We start from the raw sequence: 22,575 nt of genomic DNA, 5'->3' as shown, positions 1-22,575 counted from the left end.
ATTTGTTTTATTTCCTTTTAGTTCTAGTGAGTGATAAGTCCACTGAACATATAACACATTAAGAAATAAAGGAGAAATATAGGATATCTTTGCAACCTGACTTCTTGTCACAAATTTTAGTGAATAGAATAAAAAAGAATTGCTTTACTTCTTCATAATTTCAACATCTGTAAAATGAGTTTGGTGCTTTGTTATTTGGTCAGAGGCGATGGTGAGCCTTCCTGACTGCTCCATTTGCCACTGTAACATCTGGAATGCAATTTTGGATTTTCTGTTTCAAAGATGTCATATGGTAGGAATGAAGTTTTTCAATTCAATGAGTATTTCCATACATTGTTCACAACTCAGAATTTGCTCAGTTTAGTCTTTGCTGCAAACTTCTGTTTACACTGCATAGATCTTTTGCTGGCTCTTCACGACATATCCTTTTCTAAGAAACTGACTGGCACAATCTCAGCTGCTTCTCCACTGGAGGAGGTATAGTAGTTAAACTTCAGACATCTCTAGTACTTCACAACTGAAAAAAAAAAAAAAAAAACTGTATAAGCACTATCACAGTTATGGCTGATAATAAAATTCCTTGTTTTTTTTTTTTTTTTTTGTCTCCTTGAGAATCCCAAGTGTGTTTCATAACACAATTGACTTTTTGTGAGTTCCATAGTCCTCCTGGTGGCTGGGTGGTACACCTTTAACGTTGGCCTCCAAGACACCATGAACAAACAGTACAAGATCACTCATATTGTAAGATATTTTTTAAAATCTCTTTTATACATACACTATGTACATACTCTATATAGATGTATACATATTTCATGTGGATATACACATTTAAAATAAATATTTTCCCAAACAGCATTTTAAGAATATTTTCCACTTAAAAATCCCTAAGAGAGCTCACATACCATCAGAATTTGTGATTATGATTATCAAATATATACCTAATAAAAAATCTCATTATATTTTAAGACATAAAAAATAATTTTACATTTTTCTGAGTAAAACTCTATTTGTGGCCATCAGCTTTTTAAATATATAGCCATAGTTTAAATGGGAGTTAAACAATTTCAATGTCTTTAAAAAAAATAGAAACTATAAGTTTGAATTCTAGAAAGCATAAGAGAGAGTTGTTAAGATACATGTCTGTATTATGCTAAAGACATAAACCAATCCAGAATCTTAGTCGCTTAAATACCAGAGTTTCATCTCTTCTAAATGCTATGTGTTTTTCATGGGTTGACTTGATTGTTGTTCAAAGCAGCTAACGTCTGCAATAGTTACTGACACAACATGTACTATTTTAAAGTTGCCAAGCACAGCACCAGACAGAAAGAAGAATGCCTACACCAATTATTAAACAGACATAGCATATATCACTATCCACTGGCCAGAACTAGTCAAACAGTCCCATTCAGCCACAATGAGCTAAAAATTCATCTACTCAGAAGGTGAAGAGAGCCAGATACTAGTGAGCAGAACTAATTATTTGTCCACCAGAGAATAAAATGTGGAATTAGCAGTCGTGCCTTTCAATACCATTATCACTGCATGCTAACTTACATTAATAAAATGAATTTATATTTGCTACTAATTTCGCTTCTTTAAAATAAGGATTCACTGTAATATTCTAAGGATCAAATGAAATCTGGTAATACACGAAGCATTGTATATAAGATGTAAAATATTGCATTATAGAAAAATATCAAGAAAAAAGTTATTTTCAAAACAATAAAGAAACCAGATGACTAAGCTCATGCAGCAGAAATTAACTTAAAATGTTTGTTCTTACAAGGGAGAAAATGTAATAAATTGATTCATTTGAATATGTGACAATTACCCATCAAAAAGTTTCCTATGCTGGAACACCCAGGTGGCTCAGTCTTTTTAAGTCTCTACCTTCGGTTCAGGTCATGATCCCAGGATCTTGCATTGGCTCCTTGCCCATCAGCGAGTCCACTTCTTCCTCTGCCTGCCCCTCCTCTTGCTTGCTCTCTCTCTAACAAATATATGAATAAAACCTTTTTTAAAAAAATAAATTGGCACTAATTAATATTGGCTGTTTGTCTGGATGCTAATCGGTATCACTGCAACAAAAATATTGTATTTCTTTCTCATTTAAATAGTCCTTTTTTCTTATCTTTTTAGAATCTTTTATTATTCTTATTTATTATTATTCTTATTTATTATTCTTATGTATTATTATTACTATTTTTAGAATTTTGATTTCTGTATATTTGAGTTTTATTTTTTTTTTTTTAGTTGACCTAATTAGATTACATTTATTCTAGTAGCTTATCACTGATTCTTTGAGAATTTGCTAGGTTGGTAGTCCTGTTTATAAATAACAGTTTTAAATTTCGCTTTCCAATATTCACACTATGGTTTTGTATCTGGCCTCATTTTAACTGACTATATCTCATATCTGGGGAAGTTAGGAATGTATTTGAACATTACCAGAAGAGAGGTGAAGAAAAGAGTAGCTTAAGCAAATTAAGAGTTGATTATTATCTGGGGAAAAAAAAAAAAAAAAAGAAAAGTCAAGAGGTAGACTAATTAGAGGCTGGTCTACTAGCAATCCTATCTCATGGATCCTAAATCCAACTCTTTATATTTTATACTTCAAACAGTAAAAGTGAGAATTTGTTCAAAGAAAAACTAACATGCTAATTGATATCACTATAAATTCATAATTGCTAATCTCTGATTAGGTCTCTGAAGGTCTTTTATGCTGCCTGGAAGTTATGCTACATCTAATTTCACTCTGTCTTTTCCTATTCAGATTATAATTCTGTATATTCTCTTTTGTCCTCAAACTTCCAAAATCTCTCATCCTCATTCTCTTTCTAAACTTAAACCTTGCTTCCTATATGTTTATAAAAGTTAAAACAAACAAAACTTGCTACAAGTTCCTATCTCCTTACCCTACTTGGTATCTGTTCCCATGTGCACTCTCATATATTCTGTTCTTTTGAACAGTAAAGGGTCCTAGCTAAGGTTAATCCTGACACTTGCTTGTTAGAACCTAGCTCTTCTCTGCCAATCAAGCAATTTGCTAGAGTTTTGCATCATGGAGTATGATATAAACTGTGGATTTCTCATTTATGGCCTTTATTATGTTAAGGTCCATTTTCCTATACTCATTTTGTTGAGAGATTTTATCATAAATGGTTCTTGAAGTTTGTCAAATGTTTTCTCTGCATCTACTGAAATGATAATGATTTTTGTCTTTTATTTTGTAATTGTGGTGTATCACAGTAACTGACTTGTGGATGTTGAACCATTCTGGCATCTCTGGAATAAGTTCCATTTGAAAATGAAGTGAGGGGGAAAAAAAAAATAAAGGGGTCCATTTGATCATAGTGTATGATCCTGTTAATGTACTATTGAATTTGGTTTGAAAATATTTTGTTGAAAATTTTTGCATCTACATTCATCAGGAATATTGGCCTGTAATTTCCTTTTCTTGTGGTATCCTTGCTTGGTTTGGATATCAGAGTATTAGACATGATCAGGAGCAGGACAAGGATGCCCACTCTTGCCACTTTTATATAAGTAGTATTGGAAGTCCTAACCACATCAATTAAATAGATAGATAGATTGCATCTAAATTAAAATGAAGAATCAAAACTCTAATTATTTGCAGATGATATAGTGCTATGTATAGAAAACCCTAAGGACTCCATCAAAAAAAAAAGAATTAATAAATAAATAAAGTAAAATGACAGAATATAAAATTAACATGCAAAAATCTGTTGAGTTTTTATAGCTAATAGTGATGTACTAGAAAGAAAAATTAATTAAATAATTCCATTTATAATTGCATCAAAAAGAATAAAATATCTAGAATAAATTTGACCAAGGAAGTAAAAGATTTCTGTATTGGAAACTACAAAACATTAATTAAAGAAATTGAAGATACAAATAAATGGAAAGGTATTCCATTCTCATAGATTAGAAAGATTAAAATTGTTATAATGGCCATGCTATCCAAAGCAATCTACAGATTCAGTGCATTTCCTATAAAAATTCCAATGGAATTTCCCACAGAAATAAAATAAATAATCCAAAAATTTGTATGGAACCAGAGAGCCACCAGGACCCAAATAACCAAAATAATCTTGAGAAAGAACAAAGCTAGAGATTTTGAAATATATCACAAAGCTATAGTAATCAAAACAGTATTATACTGGCATAAAAACAGATACATGATCAATGGAATAGAATAGTGTCTAGAAATAAACCCCTGCTTAGATGGTTAATTAATTTATGACAAAGGTGTCAAGAATGTACACTGAAGAGAAAATATTTGCAAATCAGAGAGCTAATATTCAAAATACATAAAAATCTCAGACAACTCAATAACAAAAAAAACCCAATTTGAATAGAAAATAGGTAGTATATCTGCGTAGAAAATGAGCAGATGGCCAACAGATACATGAAATGATGCTCAATATTATTAATCATCAGGGAAATTAAAATCAAATTCACAGTGAGATATCACACTGCATCTGTTAGGATGGTTAATTTAAAAAGACAAGAAATAACAAGCATTGGCTAACAGGTAGTAAAATAGGAACTCTTGTACAACATTGGTGGGAATGTAAATTGATGTAGTCATTATGGAGAACAGTATGGAGTTTCCTAAAAAAATAAAAATAGAACCACTATAGATCCAGCAATTCCACTCTTGGTATTTATCCAAAGAAAACAGAAATACTAACTTGAAAACACATGTGCATCCCAGTGTTTATCATGGCATTATTTAAATAAGCAAAACAATCTAGGTGTATATTGATGGATGGGTGAACAAAGAAATTGTTGTACATACACACATACACACACACTCCCTGGAATATTATTCAGCCATGAAAATGAATGAAACCTTACCATTTGCAACAACATAGATGGAAGTTGATGGCATTATGCTAAGTGAAATAAGTCAGACAAAAAAGGACAAATATTGTATGAGCTCTCTTATCTTTGGAATCTTAAAAAAAAAGAAAAAAGAAAAGAAAACAAACAGACTTATAGATACAAAGAACAGATTTGTGGTTGTCAGACATGTTGGGTGTGGAGAGGTAAAAGGGGTCAAGTGATTAAAAAAAAATAAAAAACAAAAAAACAAAAAACAAAAAAACCTGAATGGCAACAATAGAGGGAAAAAAAAAAAAGTTCTCAAGTACATCCCTAGATCTACTTTATCAGAATAAACATTTTAACAAGATCCTAGTATGATTCATACATGCATTAAAATTTGAAAAAATAATCTACAGAAATTTACTTCTCCCTGTTCTCTCCTGGTTCAATGCTATCAATATTCTAATATAACATATGTTTATCTCATAAACAAAATATTCTTCCTTGATCCCACATTCCAGTTCAGCTACTGTACCATTCCTCTCCTTCCTTTTGTTGAACAACACTTTGTAATAGTGAAAGAAGACCCAGTTGTTGCCTTGACTACCTCGTTTTAAACTCAGTTTGTACTTTCTAACTGTTTAAGTTCTTCTTTCCAGTTCATCTTCTAACTCCGGCAAAAGACCCAGTAGGGTGTCATGGTGGGAACTGAAACTGTCCCTGCCAAGCTGTAACAGTGGCTCTGATGCCAGCAAGATCCCACATGATTGGCCCCAAGAGAATGATCAACATGATCTTTACTGCCCAGTTGCACATACCCACTGACCTTTGTTTCATATTTTCCCTATATAAACCTTAGAAGTACTTTCATCACTTTGGAAACTGTCTTTGGGACACTAGTCCTCTGTCTTAAGGTTTTGGCCTCATAAAAATAAATTCCTTTACTGTTTCCCCACCACTTATCTTTTTGCCTTTGAATATTGTCAGCAGCTAGTAACCAAACCTAATCTATCCAGGACTCCAGAGTCAGATGCCTTGTTCTCTAGTTACAACTGTTTTCTATATTTGCTCTTTTAAATTTATTTCTTCACACTCTCCTTAATTCATTCCATCATGTTTTCACTCCTTTACTCCTCTGCAATTACTCTCATCAAAAGGCCAGCAATGGACTGCACGTTGCTAAAACTTGTGACCATTTCTCAAATATCATCTTACTTTAGAAAATAGGTGACAGACCTGAACATTCTTTCCAGCTTGGCTTCCACTGCACTATGTTACCTGGTTTTCCTTTCAGATTACTAATTCTTCTTTCTTGATTTTGTGGTCTCTTTATCTCTTTGAGTTCTAAATAACCAAATATCCCAGGTCTCAGTCTTTGGATTTTTTTTTTTTTTTTTTAAGAATTCTATCCATATCTAGGGGTGCCTGGTGGCTTAGTGGGTTAAAGCCTCTGCCTTCAGCTCAGGTCATAATCTCAGAGTCCTGGGATTGAGCCCCACATCAGGCTCTCTGCTCAAGCAGGGAGCCTGCTTCTTCTTCTCTCTCTCTCTCTGTCTGCCTCTCTGCCTACTTGAGATCTCTGTCAAATAAATAAATAAAAATCTTAAAAAAAAAAAATTCTATCCATATCTATTCTTTTGGTCATCTTATCCATATTCATGGCATTAATTACCATCTATACATGGCTGACTCTCAAACATGTTGTCTATGGCAGATCTTCGTCTAGAACTTCAGAGAAAACACACCTACACAAATGCTAACTTGCCATTAATAATTGGGTATGTAATGGGTATCTCAAACTTCTCATTTCTATAATTGTTTCTTGATATGAATACCCTTTTATCTCAAGTAACTGCAGTTCCACCTTTTTGACTGTGCCAAGTCAGAAACTTGGGGTCAAACTTGACACATTCTGGAGGCTTAGAAGCTCAAGATCAAGGCACTTGCCAGTTTGGAGCCTGGTGATAGCTACTTTCTCATAGTCATCTTTCTGCTGTGTTCTCACACTGTGGAAGGGGTAAGAATCTCTCTGGGGACTCTAATAAGAGCACTAATCCTATTTATGAGGGTTCCACCCTCATGACCTAATCACCTCCCAAAGGCCCCTCTTCAAAGTACAATCACACTAGGGATTAGGATTTCAACGTATGAATTCAGGAGGATACAAACATTAGACCATATCAAATATCTTACTGTATAATCTACAAGGCCAACAAAGTCTGGATTCTAGAAATTCTCACTTTAATTCTTTCATTCTCCTCCCAGTTTTCCTCTGTCCAGCTACACAGGCCTTCTTAAGGCTCCTGAAACATGCCCAGCCCTCTCTTGTCCCAGGTCCTTTGTCTTCGCTCTTGCCTATTCATGAAAGGATCTTGCCTGGAATAGCACCATAGCTTCCTCTCACATGGTTTCAGTTCTGTCTTTTTTCTTCATTCCTTCCTTCTTTCCTTCCTTCTTCTTCTTCTTCTTCTTCTTTTTTTTTTTTTAAGACTTATTTATTTGTTTATTTGAGGAGAGACCTAGAGAGCAAGAAGGGGAAGGGGAAGAGGGAGAGAATCTTCAGGCAGACTCCCCACTAAGCTCAGAGCTGGACGTGGGTCTCAATCCCATGATCCATGAGATCATGACCTGAGCTGAAACCAAGAGTTGGGCGTTTAACTGACTGAGACACCCAGGTGCCCCTCAGGTCTGCTTTCAAAATGACTTGTAAGTTAGACGTTTATGGCAACCTCATCTAAAATCCATTCCCCTTCCCCCTAATAAACTTTACTTTTTTCATGATTATTCTGTATGTTCTACTTAGTACTCATCACTCTCTAAAATACTAATTAATAATTTCTCATTTCTAATTTTCCTCTTTATTTTTGATTATTATAATGTAATTCCATATAGATAAGGAATGTTCTCAAAACCTGGAATAATATAGTACTTAATAACAAACCCTTGTGCCCAATAGGAGTACCAAAAATATTTATTGAAGAAGTGAAGAAATAAGTATCTCTTCCTTTTATGTGACTCTTCTGCTGTCTCATGGTGTCAGAGTAAGAACTGGGGGTCCAACCACCACAAAAGAGATTTTATTTTAATGGAAAAAAAAATGGCCAAGTGCTAATTATTGCCTACAGCTAATGTAACTCCTTTATGAACTTACCCAAATCCTCAAAAAATAGATCTCACTCACTCTGTAAATCACAATGTATTTAGGTTTTGTTTCTATCTATAAGAAACTGGTTGGCATACAAATTTTCTTCTATAGTATCCTTGTTTAGTTTTAATATCATAATTAAGCCAACTTCTTGGTACATAAGAATTGCTCTTTTTTTCTTTTTTTTCCCCAAGCAGACTTTTCATCAAAGCTAAGACAAAAACTAATTCCTTAGACATACTGAAATCAATCAAAATAAATTATCTTTTAAGTCAGAAGTAAATGATTTAATTTGAAAAAAAAAAGATTTTTTTTCATCGGTAGAAAGACATACTCAGTGCAAAGTAACATTCAGTTTTATAGAAATAAAAACATATTTGACCCTTTCATGCCGAGGGGTCTATATATGTCTAGTTCATTCTAACTCTCTAAATATTCTTTTTAATAAATACTGCCACTGTTCAAGGGCTTGCTTGGCAAAACACTGAGCCAAAATATAGTAGTCTACCCAGCTTTCTATCCATTAGTCCCAAAGGCTATGAAGCCTTGAACAGCTTCTTCCAGGTACCATGTAAAGATCTGTCATGTGTGTCAGGAGTAAAAAGAGATTAAAAAGCATCCGTGTAGGTATTTTCTTTGGATTTATACCAGCCCACATTCTCAATTCCTATTACCCTCAAATAATTTGGCAATAATTTGACAACTCAATGCCTAATACCTTCAAATAATTTGACAAACAACTCCTAGTACCCTCAAATAATTTGATGGAATGAAATAAAATATTAATTAAACCTGTATGAAGCTTAACACATAAAAGCTGAAGAATTATAGCAGAAAATGCAATGAACTTAATTCTCATGTATGCAAAGAACATTGACTGGAAACATGAATAATTAATTCATCATAGCTAATTGTGTGGGTATTTGACAGCCTTAGAGGGAAGTACCAGTATGCTCATCTGATACTTGTGTCACTTATAAATTAAACACACCCAGAATTGAAAGAGATGTGTCCTCAGAAGAAACTATAGATAGCAGTAATAATGGTAGTTGCAGACTTCATTAATCATCAGGGTTTATGAACATACTTCTGGGCTTAGGATATTTGGCCACTGCCTTTCACATAGCATACTCAATTATCATAATCACATTTTTTCACACTCTTAATACTGTTTGTTGGTCTGACCACCTCTCTGACATATGTCTTCAAATCATATTATAACTATCTAATATTTCACTATTGTCATCAGAGCATTTGACCTACCAGTGCCATTTCTACTATATTTAAAAGTAACACTTGCCTAGTTTATAATTCCAAAGGCTCCACAGAAATTTAAAGCCACCAAATTTTTGAGTAAAGTGTTTCCTTGTGCTATTTCTCATTTGATCCAATACAGCTGGGAAAAACAAATATCTCCAGTCTATTTTCACATATAAGAATGGTGAGACAGAATCTCTTCTCTACTACCTATCATTCACCTTAACAAGTACAAGGTATGATTAGGGATAGGTTCTAGAATTCAGTCTCATCCAACCTCCCACCATCTGCTCATTCCGGAGTACTGGGCCCTTGTTTAAAATCCCCAAGTTGGTGTTTTCTTGCCTGCCAAGTATATTTAAAAAGAAAACTCATTTACCTAGGGGTTGTTGTGAGTCTCACACAAAGTTATTCTTTTAAAGCTTTTCCAGTGGGACCTGGAACAAAGTAAATAATACCTAAATATTAGTAGACATTATTGATATTAACAGAACTTCTAGCATATATCCTCCAATTTCAATGGCTTATACTTCTACAGTTGGCCAAGTCATTTACCTAATCCCCTTCCTCTCCATCAAATTTCTTTTTGAATTATGGCACTTTTATTTAGATGTTATAATATGTCAAACACTTACTCCTTCCAGCAGCTATTGTGTCACATCAGGAAGAATTTCCACGTCACTCTTCTTCTATATTATTAAGGTGTTAGTATCTTTCTTAGGGCGATCTCATTTTCAAGTTCTTGAGCCTCAAGTTATTCTTGATTTATGCTATTCCAACTTGCACATCATTTTTCCTGTAAAATAATAAAATAATATCTAGGCTTAAAGTGAGATTTGAAAGAGAGAAGGTCAGAGATTAGAGTACAACAATCCAAAGTGGGTTATAATAACTCAATCTGTGACAGAATGAAGAAGGCAGGCTGGGATCATTAGATGCAAGAGAAGCACTAATTCAGTTAGGTGTAAAGATTTAGACAGCTCTGATTCATGTCATACCATGTATCAATTTGACAGTCAAAGAAATGTTATCCAAACTGAATCCAATCACAGGGCCTTAAAAGATTTACCTATTCCTAATTAGTGGAAAAAGTAGGAAAATATCATGTCCCTAAAGACTTCAGGAAGAAGAAGAAATGCAATTTGTTAATTGTCAACTGCCAGACTGAATCCTTTACTTGTCAGTCATTGCAACAAGGGTAGCTGTGGTTACTAATTTGATTCTTTAATGCAATAGAATAGAGGCAATAAGTAAAAATATTTTCTCTAGTGGCTGTTATAATCTTACAGATATCAGGAACAATTACCATGAATTCACTCACATGGTACATACAACATCGAAAATTCATATCTGGGTCAGTGTTGACAAAGATTTTGATTATGACCTTGAAGAGTGTTACTAGAAGTGTAAAAATGAAAGTTTGCCACTATAGAGAAGTTGTCTAAATTGTTACCTATTTATGATCACTCACCCTAAATCTGCATTTTATACTTCAATGTGGAAACTTACATGGAAATAATCTAATATAGTTGTGCATCTAGGGGAAATAAATTCTGATGCAAACTTGTTACTTTTTTTAATATTAGAGAAGAAATAAATCCTTTCATCTTACAAAACCGAGGAAAGATCCAATTTCCAAGAAGTACAGAACAAGCGAGTTGGGGGCTTGCAGATAAAATATTTACATCCATGTTACTCCAGATCCATGTTTATCAACCTCAACTGTGCATTCAAAGATACATACCAGGTTGACTGTGTTTTCCTGATAGGTTCTGACTCACTTTCATGTTGACAATCAGACCTCCTTCATATTCTACCTGCAGATTCGGACTTTTCTTTTACCACCATCTCTCAGTTCACATAGAAAACCGGTCATCATCTTGCCACTTCCTGAATCTTTGGCCACCGCACCAAAATAAAGAATTTATTTAAGCTTCTTTTGTATCTAGATCTTTCTTATCATTGAAATATATTCATGTTACTACCATATTTTAAAAAAGCAAACAAACAACAACAACAAAAAAACTAAACAGAAAACATACTGAATTTCTCATGCTCCTAAAACTGGTAATTTCTTGTTCTCCTTCTTTTCATAATCAGACTGCTGTAACTATCTCTATTATCTATCTCTACTTCTTTAATTTTCATTTTCTCTTTAAACCACTGGCTTAAACTCTGATGCTTATGCAACTAAAATGGTTATTTTGCTTTGGAATGGTGACTTTAAGCCATTGCAGACCATCTTCCCAGCCAAAAAACCATAATTGATGAAAACTATAATAGACACAAACAAACAAAAAAATTTCAAAATAGAACAAACAAAACCAACCATTTAACATATTTATAAATTTCCTAAGATCATACAGCAAATGGAGAAACAATTATTCAAGAAAACCTACTTAATTTCAGGAACAACAAATGTCTATGGCATTTTTTTCTCTTATACTCTTATAATAACACTTTATTTTATCTGAAAGATTGACATTTAAGCCATTTATTTAGTGGTCATACTCCTTATGTTATTCAGGTTAAAACATTTAGATTACAAAATAAGTTTATGTTTTATGCCAAATTATAATGACAAAGTAAATGTATGAATATCTAGTGTTAGTTTAGAATTATTGGATAAGGGGGGCCCGGGTGGCTCTGTGGGTTAAGCCTCTGCCTTCTGCTCAGGTCGTGATCTCAGGGTCCTCAGATTGAGGCCTTCTTCAGGCTCTCTGCTCGGTAGGGAGCCTGCTTCCCCTTCTCTCTCTCTCTGCCTGCTCTGCCTAGTTGTGATCTCTCGCTCTGTTAAATAAATAAATAAAATATTTTAAAAAAGAAGAAGAAGAAGAAGAATTATTGGCTGATACCAGATCTTTGAAGATCATTTGAATTCTTTTAATTTGCTATTCTCAATATGAACAATCTAACCAGGTACAACTGTAGAAACTGAACTTTGGTTTTTTTCTTTCTTTCTTCCTTTCTTTCTTTCAATTTTTTAGTCTGTGATCCATAATTCATTGTTTATGCACTGCACCCAGTGCTCCATCTATGGCATTTGACCATATGTCCATTTGACCATATTTGACCATATCCATCTATGGCATTTGACTCCCTCCTATTCCCTCAGGTCAAAGACAGGAAACTGTACTCTGGGAAGCTTCAGCCAACAAATTAGGGTTCTCTGTCTTTACAGATTTCAGAGTCTCCCTGAGTAGGGCAGGCTGCCATTATTAATCATCTCCTTTTCCCCATTCTGATTATCCTAATATTGACAAAAATGACAAATCTCTCCAAATTAATTCTCACCTTCAGCTCAGTGTCTATCAAAATCCCAACCAGAGGTATTTTTTTGTTTTGTTTTGTTTTGTTTTGATTTTTCAGAAATTAGCAAGTTATGTTAAAATTCATATAGAAATGTAAATGTAAAGAACCAAGAATAGCCAAAGAAATATTGAAAAAAAAGTAAGTTTGATTACTAATATTTTTTGGTTTCAAAACTTACTAAAATTCTACAGTAATCAAGAAAGTGTGGTACTGGCAGAAAGATGCTCATGGATAAACAGACAGATTTGAGAATCCAGAAATAAACTCTTACATTTATGATCAACTGATTTCAACAAAGATAGGATGCCAAAACAGCGGGGGAAATAATGGTGTTGGCTATCCATATGCAAAAGAGTAAAGTTGTATGCTTCCTTTATATGTAAAATTTAAAAAAAATAATAATAATAACTTCAGATGGACCATAGAAATAAATTTAAAAATAAAAACTATAGACCTCTTAGTTTTGAAGGGACGGGGGGTGGGAGGTTGGGGTACCAGGTGGTGGGTATTATAGAGGGCATGGATTGCATGGAGCACGGGGTGTGGTGCAAAAATAATGAATACTGTTATGCTGGAAATAAAAAAAAAAAAAAAAAAAAAAAAACTATAGACCTCTTAGATGAAAACATAAGCTATGTTTTCATATGGTTAGCCAGAACCTACTTAGATATAACACCAAAATCACAAGACAAAAACTAAAAAGAGAAATCAAATTCCATTAAAACAAAAACAAAAACAAAAATCCTCTGTACTAAAAACAATACCATTACACACACACACACACACACACACACACACACACCCCCCAATGAGAGACATACTTTAAGTCATGTATCCGAAGAAAGATTCGATTCAAAATACATAAAGAACTCTTACAACTCAAAAATAAAAAACATATATAATATACTTTTTTTAAGATTTCATTTTTTTTTATCTGTCAGACAGAGAGAAAGCACAAGCAGGAGGAATGATAGACAGAGGGAGAAATAGACTTCCAGCTGAACCGAGAACCTGATGTGGGTCTCAATCCAAGGACCCTGGGATCATGACCTGATGCCCAACCAACTGAGCCACCCAGGTGTTCCAAAAAGATAAAGAATCTTAAAAATAGATAAAGGAGCTGTTTATGAATTTCTCCTAAGAAGGTATATAAATGGCCAATAAGCATGTGAAAATGGAGTTGAGCAGTTTCACATATTAGGGTTATAAAATATAAACCACAATAAATACCACTTTACACACACTAGAAGGTATATAATTAAAAAGACCAAATAATAAGTGGATTGAAAGATATGGAGAAATTAGAATCCTTATGTATTGCTGGTGAGAATTTTAAATAGTGAGGCTGTATTGGAAAACATTTTGACAGTTCCTACAAGTGCTAAACACAGAGTTGTTATATAACAGCAATTTCATTCTCTCATACATATCCAAGATAAATGAAATCAGTCCACTCAAAACTTGTACATTAATGTTCATAGTAGCATCATTCATAATAGCCAAAATTGAAAACAACTCAAATATTAATTTGCTGATGAATAGATAAATTACATAAATAAAACATGGTATATTATGATAATGGCATATAATTCACAAATAAAAAGCAATAAAGTACTAATGCATACTACAACACAGATAAAAACTGGAAATCTATTTTAATATATATGTCTTATACATGTCAAATAAAACTTGTCCAAGGTTTTAAATATTTAGTTTGAAAATGACTTCAAGTCCTTGTTACTAAATGGTATACTTAACTTTGTTTTGTGTAACAATTTTTATATGATTATAACAATTTGGATTTGTATAAAAGTCTGTATTTCCAAGTAAAGTATAACACATTATTTATAGCTCATATAGTGTTTCCCATGATGTCTGGTTCATTTACAATTACCTTGTTACTTCTTTAAAAGTTCAGGCGAAAAATATAGCAATTTTTCTCCATCTTGCAGAAGGGTATTTTGAGGCAAGGTAATTTAAATAACAATCTCTAGATGATATGTGATAATTAAATAGAATAGCTATTTTTCTGGTGTTTTCTAACAATATAACTATAATTATTGTAAAAGAAAAAAGGCACTGTTATGTATAGTAAAAAGATGTAGAGGATTAAGGTAATTGTTTAAGGTAAAGGGAAATTTTTCTAAATTTTCTAGATAGTTTGGGTGAAAGCTTTCTTTTTAAGTCTAAAATCACATGAATGATTACCTCATTTCTCTTTCACTTTGCTTGTGTATATTTGACCTCAATAGCATGATGTTTTATCCCTATCAGAAGCATCCAGATGATTGCTATACATTTTACCTTATCAAGCCATTTTATACATATAAATAAAGAATTTAGATTTGTAACTTAGAACATTTTAAATCTCACATTTCTCTTCCTTGATGCATATAAAAAAAATACTTGAGTTAATCTTCAAAAAATTCTTCAATATATATTTGGATCTTATTCATTCAGGAAAAGAGGCTGAAATTAAGCTTATCATAAATAAAGGAGAAAGAACCCACATACCTATATTCAAAAGAGGAAAGATGATCAACTGTCTAGTTCTAGTTCACAAACATTAAGTAGTCTGAACTTCCTTAAAAGTGGTCAGATTGCAAATACAGATGTATAAGTGTGAGCATAACCTACGCATTTCTGTAAACTAACAAGTAAGAATTCTTGACGTTATTTTCAGATTCAGTATGTGTAAGGCTGAAAAGAACAGAGTTTTCTACTATAATTTGGTACTTACTCAAAATTTCAGGTTTTCTCATAAGGTCATTGAAAGCTAATGACTAAATATGGGTAGAAACAATTGATATTTCTTTCTTTTTTTCTGAAAGATACAGACCAAAACTATCTACCAGGAAAACAGAAAAAACAAAGGACAAGGTTTTACGTCTGGATTATCTGGATTTATTGCCTACTTTGAAAAATGTTCCATTTCAGTCTTCACTCAGTTTAGAGAAAGAGAGTCATTTAAAAAATGGTTTAAAAAAAGATGAATTTCAAATTTACATTCTCCTTTAGCTATTGTATTACTAAGAGAAATAAATCTTCGAAGTGCAAAAGAACTGCATCAATGCTTTCAGCACTAAATTATTATCTTCAAGGTTTCGATTCAAATGATGTAGAGATTGACCCAATCTACTGTCTGTGGGTTTTATACTGAATATGCAAAAAACATTGTTTCACATGTTGCTTTGTTCTGCTGTCTCTGTAACAACTGTAGTTTCATAGACGTCATCATATTCATTCCATATTTAAGAAAGGGTAGAGAAAAAATTTTAAATGTATGTCAAAACAGCACATTATATATTCATGTATAGAAAATTTGAGGAATTGCCTTCACTGAAACCAACTATAAAAGCCTTAAAGCTTTACAGTGACAGACTTGGTAGGCCACACAGCCAGTGTAAAATTGGATTCAGTGTGATTATTTCTGGGCAATAATTCAGAGCAAATAACATCAAGGAAGGCTTGCGTAAATCCAGATGGAAAAAGTGGATTTAAATCAAACTAATAGGTTGCAAAACATATGAAATATGCTTTGTACTGTGCCTTGGAGACACATGGCCAAATCCATATTCAAAAAGTAAAAACAAACCAGAGTGATTTGAAGAATAAATTACTTGTCATCGTGATCTTTAAAAATGCCAGAATTTAATGCAAAAATATAATCCTAACATTTATTGCAGCAAAAATAAATGTCAACATATTAGACTTAACTGGCAAAGCCTTGTGGTAGCATTTCTACAGAGTGAAAGGAACATGACAAGCTGTATTTCACATTTATTAGAATGAGATTTGGTCTTCTTTATCATAAGCAGTAGATTTAAACACTTTATTTTAATTTACTTCATGGTATTGAGGAAAACATTGACTCAGATAAGAAAAAAAATGCCATATAATCTTGTTCACTGAAACAATCCATCAATCTCGGAAGCTAAATATGTACTAGGACAACACCAAACCTTTATAGTTAGAAGAATCGAGTACAAAATGACTGTGACATATTCCATGTCCCAGGCAGCATATGTGCGTGGGAAGTTCTGTGTGGATGCATAGTCATACATAATATATACAGGGTTTTATTTTGTTGTGTTGTGTTTTTGGTATTATTTCTTCTTATTGTTCGCAGAGCTGACAATGAACAGTGTCCAGGCCTAAGAATTCTCTAATTCATTCTACCCCAAATAGGTTCTTATTTATAAAAGTTATTAAACACATATTTGATATCTGAGTGCCATTCCCAAAAGCTTTTGAACATTTACATATCAGATATTTTAGAATCCACTTAAGTAACACTACCCATATTCTCAAGAGACAGAATATTCAAAAATTCAGATACTATGAACAAATGATAAACATACTTTCTTTAGACTTGATAAGGATCAAGCATAACAATATTTATCATAATAAATGTAAAATGTGTAGAGTGCACTCTACAAAACCAGTATGTGCATAAACACAATAAATATGTATATATGTAAATCCAAATGTTTGCATACACATTAAGTGTGCATAGATAAATACATAAATACCTTTTCCAGGAGGGCAAAATCTAAGTTTTTATTTGCATGAAGGAATGTGCAATTACACATGCAAATTTTGAAATGTCTAGTATGAAAATTAGTAATTTCAACACATTGCACTCTGCAAAGATATTTACATTTAAATATGAATCCACATAACAGGTAGGTAGTAAACAATATTTTACATGTCTAAGCACAAATGTTTTATATAAATATCCTAAATGTTGAAAAAATATGTGATTAAATGGATATAGCATATGCTACCACTATATACCAACAAATAATTAAACAATATATTCTGAAAATTTTTTTTCTCAAATACCTACTATGGAATTTTTATGTTAAAAGTCACTACTTGGGAATCAAGACCTTACAAATAAACATTTTATATACATTTGTTTGAACATTTAATGTAAATTTTAATAACCCAAATTCTTAAGTAGTTATCTGGGAAATTGCAATAATACTTTCACACTGTTTGGGAAAGAGTAAGAAGTAGCATTATAATACACCAACATTTACAATTTTCTTTAGTTTGAATATACTCCAGATAGTCTTCTGCCAAATTAAAGTGTGCTATAAAAAATTAATAAGGTGAACTATAGGAACTAGTCTTACTAATAATGCAATCTCATTCACCATTTACAATTTCTTGTTTTTATATTTAGGCTGTAATGTACTGAGAAATGTATTTTGATTATCTTCATGACTGGTATATCTCATTCATGATGAGTTTACTAACTCCATACATAAATTGTATATACACATAGCCCAGGGCTAGTCAGTTGCACATGGTTTATGAATATACATGAAGTTCTTTTATGCCCACTAGTAAACTAAGCACCATGGATTCCGAACACTTGACCCTGGAAAAGCTTCTAGTCTATTATTGAGTCAATATTCAGTAAACTTAAAACTAATATAACATTGTGTGTCAACCATAGTTCAATTAAAAAAAAAAAAAAAGGCCTTAGTCTAGTAAGGATGACAGAGATGTCCAATTCAGTGTAAAGTGACCTAGCAAAAGTTTGGAGGCAGAAGAAACAGCTAATCCTGCTTGGTTGGGGGTTGTGGTCAAATGGAATTATAAAACTATAATTATGAGGAAGGCTTTACGTAAAAGTGATTCATAACCTAAGGCTTGAAAGTAAGTGAGGTGAGGGGCTGGGGGAAGTGAGCAGAGTGTAGGTATGATGCATATTCTATTTGGAGAAATACAAGTGGTAGCATTAGAGGAAGGTCAATATGAAACAGTTGCTAAAAGACCAGCTTAACAAATAAAGACATAGGTGCCTTTTGTCTTGCCCCTGCCATCTACCCTTATTGTCCTGATGTTCTTATTTCCCTTCATTCAGGGAAAAAGGGAATCTATCCAATGAAAAATAAATTACTAATTAAAGTCAAGGGGTTTGCCCATAAAAATAGCAAATCTGTGCAACTCCTATGAATAAAAACAAAGCCAAATCAAATGAAACTACACTTAAGTCTAAATAATTATTATTGTTGCTTTTAAAAAAGAGATTAAGATCACAGGATGAGTTTTCAAAATTATATATAATGTGCATATAAATATTTGTTAGTTTCCTTCTAAATATGAAACCTATTTTAATAATTAGAAATTTCTTTAATTCCATTTTTCTCTTTGATTTATGTAACTTATGAAAGTTGTCTTCTGATTGGTCATTTTCATTTGATACTGTATTGCTCCTAGCAGATAACATGATAGTTTAAAAAAAAAAAATCTTGGAGACTTTTTTTTCCATTTTAAGTAGGATAGTAATATTATTTTGTATTAATAAGTGTATATTAGTAGAATTTACTAGATCTATTTGAACAGATTTTCAAGTCACAAAAACTCAATGGAAACTATAAGTAATCTTTAGGAAGTTCTTTAAAACTAACTTATTTGGGACGCCTGGGTGGCTCAGTTGGTTAAAACTAACTTATTTATCTTCAGTACATGATGAATGACACTGGTTTTTCCTTATAAGTGTATATATATATATATGCACACATATATAATCTCTTCTTTTTTTTTTTAAGATTTTATTTATTTGAGAGAGAGGGAAAGAGCGAGCATGAAAGGGGCAAGGGGCAGAGGGAGAAGCCGTCTCCCTGATGAGTAGAGAGCCTGATGTGGGACTTGATCCTGGGACTCCAGGATCATGACCTGAGCCGAAGGCAGTTGCTTAACCAACTGAGCCACCCAGGTGCCCCTATATAATCTCTTCTTATCAACTCTAGACATTTATACTTCTTGCCAGGTGTACTCAGGGTCTCTTCCTTACCTATGATCTCTGTAATGACCACACAACAAAATTGCTTTTGCCCTGGTGGCATTCATGTTAGAAGCTTCCAGATCACAATAGAACTTGACCTCACTGCTCTAGGTTGGTTTGTGGCTGGCTTGTGCTCCCACGTTCCATCCTTATTCCCCCCACAGCTCTCCATCTATTTTCTGTCTGCTTGGCAATTGTCTGCTGATATTCTCTTGCTGTTTCATTTGTATGTACTTGTTCCTGATGGGCATAAGAATTATAATTTCTCTTACTCACACCTACCTTGATTCATCTTGATTTATAGCTTTGTTAATTAGTATTGCCTGTTGGTATGCTTCATATAAATGGATTCACACAGTATGCATTTTTTTAGTGCCTAGCTTCTTTTGCTCAGATTATTTTCATGAGATCCATTTATGCTTTTGAACATAGCAATAGTTTTTTTTTCCTTTTTCCATTTTTTATAGTATTCCATCAAATTATATGTTTAATAGTAAAATTAAATATGCTTAAGTACATTTTAGTAATTCTAGTGTGAATGAAAGGAAAAGTAAATTAATATGAAGAATCACATAAAGGTTACTAAGTCCAAAGTTATTTATGATAGTAGGTCAATGGAAGCCATTTGCTTCTCAATCTTTGAGGCAGTGGGTAGGCAAATTATGGTGACTATCAACCATGAAGGTCTTTACAACAGTTAAGCAATTAACCAAACCAAACAACCTATGAAAAAAGTAAATACATACTGCTAAGGAAAAAAGCTAAGTAAGTATGTAAGTACCACAAAGAAGAAGTACATAGAAAGAAAAGAATAATGTACTTTTTCAAGAACACCAACTAACAAATAAATGCATTAAGCACATTAGAACATGTGGCAGTGGAGGGTGGGTTGGGGAGGGTGGGGGATAAGGATTAAGCAAACCAGAAACAAACCTTGAGTGAATAAAAGATACTATTTCATGCACTGAACACATATGATTAATTCGACACTCCAAACTTGAGATCCAACAAAAGAAGAAAAATATCTACTCTATCCAAAATATTTGGCTGTTCCAAAATACAGTCTAAATTCACTCACTGGTATCCATTTTAGGTATGACCATATTCCAAGACCCCTTCACATCTTCAAACCTGTCTCATGCTTCCATTCTTTTACTCTGTGGTTCTTTCTTCACCTAGCAGGCAAAAGAAGCTTTTTGAAACTTAAATCATATCAGATCCCTCTCTCCATTGTTTAAAATGACTGATAGAATTTCCCATTAGAGTACTTTAGTCAAACAAAGTTGAGTGGATTGGCACTTTTAGCAAGAGAGATCAAACACTGTGGCAGGAGTACCTGGCATCTGTTTAAGTGGTTATTGGAAGGGAAGATTCAAAGATGTGTGGCTTTGTTCTGGACTGAGTACTGATAAACATGGGACAATATTATCATTCATTGTCTTAGTCATTTATATCCAGTTGGCAGAAGAAATGTGAAAGTTAAAGCTGTGTTGGTAAAGAATAACCAAGCACTCATGTGAGTTTAGAAAGAGGATGCTTGGTTATATTTGTGGTTCATAGCGAGTTCCTGGTGTTTATAGCAAACATGAGCACGAAATGGTCTTTTCTTTCATCTCATCTCATCACAATGTCAAAGAGTGACCCCCTCTGAGATAGGTAGTGAAATTATTTATGTTTAATAAGAGAAAAGAATGGCCTAGATTTTAATGCCAGAAGAGACAGTTGTTAGGGCCTTGTGTGTGTGTATGGGTGTGTGTGTGTTAGGGTTGATGAAGTTAGGTTGCTGGGCATTAATTTACAATATCTAGATCCTTATCATTGCCAACATTGTTCAGGAAGGTGACCAGCAAATATAATGTGTAATCGGACACAATTTGGTCTCCTTTGATCTTTTTGTCTCAGATTCAATTTTCAAGTTACCCAATGTGTCAATGACTGTAGAATGACATTCAAGATTCTTGACAGGATTCATGGATGGACTGTAACACAGAAAATTGCTAAAACAAAATGATCATTAGTACTTGTAATAGGTCCTGAGTTGAGGGTCCTACATAAACAAAAGCAGACAATGAAAACACATCACAAAATGCAACTGAGACTTTTCTAGCAATAGGATTGTAGAAACTATGAACAAGAAAAAAAAATTAATAAAAATTAAAAAAGGAATTAGTAGCAGCGAAGTCATGCACACACAAAACAGAACAAATATATTACAGAATCCCAGTAACTGCAAAGCACAAGAGCAATGAAGGGAAGCAATTATGTTTTATCCAGAGTGATAAACAGGATAATAGGGTTGTTTCCTTCTCTGTGTCTTTTCACTGTATACTCCCAATACCTCAGGCAGTCTGAATAATAGCTGGTGCCTCTTTAGTGTTTAAAAGATACAATCTAACAGTAACCAATAAATATTGAAGGAAGAATGAATGAAAATAGTGTGTCTCTTTCTGAAAGTTGAGAGCCCAAAACACAACCTCACATTGTGGCTCATATCCACATCTGATTTTCTCACAGATACTCTTTCTCCATCTCCAAGAACAAAATTACTGTCTAGACTGTGGAAAATGAAGCCAAACAATTGCCATGGCATCTTCATGGAACTGCCTTTTAATATGTTCTATCTCATACTCCAATAAGAGTTGTTCAGTGTTTCATATATAAACTCCAGATCGAAAAATTCTTTTTCCTTTTCCTAGGTATCAGCTGTCAGAATTGGAGGCTACACTCTGTACTCTGAAACTGTGTTATTTTGTGAAATTTCCAAGTTAATTTTCCAAAGACTCAGCTATTTTCCTTCTACCTAGGTTCTTAGAGCCTCAGTTCCACATGAAGAGGTTAGGTCACCTACTGAGAGAAGCTAAGAGAAAACTGAATAAATAAATGCATACATAAACACAAACTCATGCCCTCTGCATAAAACATAACCACTCACTTTTCAGTCTTTATAAATGAAATGAAGTAGGCCTAAAAATACTATGCAATACCTAATTAAAAATGATTTTCAGCAGTGGGAATTCTTGTCCATAAATTCCATATTCACAAAATATCAGAGATAAAATGGATGAGAAACAGTGTGTCCCCACCTGTTCATTTTCCAGCTGAGGGGAAAAATAGTTATAAAATCTTATTTTAAGTATTTATATTGATTTGGTTACCCATATCCCTGCCTATGATGTCTCCCTGTATTAGTTTCTTCTTCCTCTCC

The sequence above is a fragment of the Mustela erminea genome, chromosome 2, assembly GCF_009829155.1.
Source record: "Mustela erminea isolate mMusErm1 chromosome 2, mMusErm1.Pri, whole genome shotgun sequence".
NCBI classification, from domain to species: domain Eukaryota; kingdom Metazoa; phylum Chordata; class Mammalia; order Carnivora; family Mustelidae; genus Mustela; species Mustela erminea.
This window is presented reverse-complemented; position numbering follows the sequence as displayed.